Here is a 3,526-nt window from a genome sequence, read left to right as displayed (position 1 = left end):
CAAGTGAGGAAAAGGGTGTGAAAAACTGTCCCGGCCGGTGACAGTCACCCCCTACCTCACAGGCGATCTTCCTGGATCTTCAGCGGTGGGACCGCACTTACTCGGGCGAATACCCGGCGATAATCCCAGATCTTCAGCTGCAAAAAGCCGCGCTTCTGTAAACAAGTTTGCCGGCGAGGTGCAGAGAAGCTGCAGGACCTCGCGTGACGTCACAAGCACGTGATGATACACGTGATCGGCTGACGAGATGCACCTAGGACCAAAAGACTTATCCAACGCGTTTCGGAGTCGGCAGACTCCTTCTTCAGGGATGGTCTGGTGCATAACAGAGGTGCTTTTATATCGTGCAATGAATAGAAGGGCTCAGTCTATTTGTTGAAAGCAAAAAGTTCAATCTCGCTGTTCAGTCCATTCGGGATCAGTGTATTCATTTCAAAAATCCACCTGCTTTCCTCTTTTGACATTTGGTGGATAAAATTCCCTCCTCGCCAGTTCTTTTCCACTTTTTTAATCCCAACCACTATCATATCCTTCACTGAGCCCCCGTGATATTCCTCAAAGTGTTGAGATAAGGGGTGTCCCGTGAACTTTTTATTAATATTGCGTAGATGTTCCCCAATACGTACACTCATAGGCCGTATGGTACGGCCTATATACCATTTCCCACATGGACATTGTATACCATAAATAACGCCTCGAGTGAAGCAAGTTATGAAGTCCTTTATATCTGCTTCAAATTCTTCATTGGTGATGCTCAGTTGTTTTTTTATATTTAATTTCTTACACGGTAAGCACTTTCTGCATGGAAAAAAACCAGACGGAGCTTTTAATGTAGAGGGCAATATAGATGACACGGGTTTACGTACCGATGGAGCTATTATGTTACCTAAATTATTTGCCCTCCTATACACAAATCTGGGATATTCCGCCAATATGTTCCCGATCACTTTATCTTCCTTTAATAAACTCCAATGTTTATTTACAATTTTTTTCAATAGATGACTATTAGAATTATATGGAGTTATGATCGGTGTCTCTTCATTTACCATATTGTTATTCCTCTTCTTTTTCTGTTTAAGTAATTTCTTTCTTGATTGTTTCCCTACTTGTTCCTTAACACGTGTAAGAGTCTCTTTGTCATATCCTTTCTGGCTAAATTTCTCTATAAGGACATTTGTCTCATTATTAAAGTCCTCCAGTTTGGAGCAATTTCTGTGAGCTCTTATAAATTGGCCTTTGGGTACATTCAAAAGCCAGCTAGGTAAATGACAACTATTTAATGTAATATAGTTATTTGAATCAATTGGTTTGTGATATAGACTAATCTGAATCTCGTTATTTTCTATAAAAATCCTCAAGTCCAAAAAATTTATTTCTTTATTACTAGTGCTCGCTGTAAAATTTAAAAAATAATTATTTTTATTAAGTTCAAGGATGTATAGGATCCAGAAGTTTTTTCAAACAGATCTCCAAGCAACATATCTGGATTCTAACAAGGAAGATCTCAGTAAAGCTATTGAGTCTCTGAGGACTTTAGAACAGCATCTAATTAAAGAGATGAGAGATTTATGGGAGATAGCGACGTTAGAAAGATATTTGTCACTTAATTGTATTCCTAAAGGCCTGGTGGTATATAAACCTTTATCAGGTGACATTGGCGATATGGATACTATGGTAGAATGGGATGCTATGTTCCATGATTTTTCTAGGAGTGTGGTACTGTTTATTATTAAAAAAAGAAAAAATGAGTTAATTCAAATCCGTAATGAAATCTCTAGTCTGTTTGAGGAAATTAAACCTTTTGAATCATCCCAGGAGATTATACATCTCTCCAATAGTATAAGAAGGAGAATCAAAACGAAAGAGAAAGAGATTATGGAAAAAAAACAAAAAAAAATTTAGTAGGGATATTAGATCAGAAAATAGAGACACTCCTCAAATAAATAAAATAAACCAAGTGGATATTTACCAACAAATAGGGGGCAATATATCAAATTATGAGGACGAGTGCGCTATAAGAAGGAACTGCCAACTAGTAACAATAGATGAAATACAGGGGGGGGAAGTCTCCTCTTTGTCCTTAAGTGAGAGATTTTCCATCCATGTCACTTCGGATGTGGAAAATCTCTCGAATGTGATCATTGACAACAATCCAAATATGGATATAAATATTGAAGAAGATAACATTCATAATAATGGACCAGAAATCTCCACTCCGGTATTTTCTGTAGTTAGCCAGAATAGATTCCTCCCACTTGAGAATGAGGTAGACTCCCCTGAAAATAACCAAAGAGCACTAAGTCCCCAGCGGCCAACTACTAGCAGAGCATCGATCCGAGCTCTAGAACAAAGAAAATCTAAACAACTAAGAACCAAACAGAGTCACCTTCCTTTTTTTCAGGTGGTCCGAAGAAATCACGAAAAAGGGGGTGTAGGGCCGGGAAATTTACCAAAAAAAAGAACAAACATCGGCAACAACAACAACAAAAAAACGAACCAGTTACGTTAGAACAAAAGATATTTAATCTTAGTGATCATAAATTGGACACTAATGAGATTATGTTACTAAATAAGGGTTTAAAATATGCCCCAAGCACCAAATTCAATAAATTTGAAGCCTTCGTAGGGATTAAACTATTTATGAGGAAGCTAGCCATAAAAAAACATTATGTTAAGAAAAAGCTCTCTAGCAATGATGAGGATGGGAACACAGTGGTATTTGATCCATACCAACATACCTCCTTGAGAAACAAATCTAACTTCCATCCGATTCAAGAATACTCAGAGGCTTTTAATGCATTTCAGAAAATGTCATTAATGACATCAGAAGAATATCAAATAAGAGGTGCTCTAAATATGAATATAACTTAACTCATTGTGAACGGAGGGCAATGAGAAAACTTCAAGAGAATAGGAAAATCATAATAAGGCCAGCCGATAAAGGAGGGGGAATAGTTATTCTAAATACTGAGGATTACAATAGAGAATCATTACGTTTATTGGGAGACAAGTGCACATATAAAACTCTGGAGGCAGACCCAACTGAGAGCTATATTCTCGAAATGCAAAACCTAATTAAGATGGGACTACAAAAAGGTTTTTTAAATAAATACGAATATGATTTTATTAATATAACATATCCTAGGGTCCCATATTTTTACTATCTACCCAAAATACATAAAGATTCATTACATCCACCAGGTAGGCCCATAATTTCAGCCATAGGAGGCCTCACAACTAATATGTCCAGATATGTCGACTGCCACTTGCAGAAATTGTGCCCTACACTTCCTTCCTATCTAAAGGATAGTGCACATATTTTACGAACATTACAGACCGTCCAGTGGCAGGATCATTATATAATTGGTACTCTTGACATTACCTCATTATATACAGTCATTCAGCACCAGAAAGGATGTGAAGCAGTCCAACATTTTTTAATTAAGGATAGAATTTTACCAGATGATCAGATTTCTTTTATAATTGATTGCATAGATTTTATTCTTACCCACAATTATTTCTGTTT

The sequence above is a fragment of the Ranitomeya imitator genome, chromosome 3, assembly GCF_032444005.1.
Source record: "Ranitomeya imitator isolate aRanImi1 chromosome 3, aRanImi1.pri, whole genome shotgun sequence".
Classification (NCBI taxonomy): domain Eukaryota; kingdom Metazoa; phylum Chordata; class Amphibia; order Anura; family Dendrobatidae; genus Ranitomeya; species Ranitomeya imitator.
The sequence above is the reverse complement of the archived record's forward strand: the minus strand, read 5'-3'. Positions refer to the sequence as shown.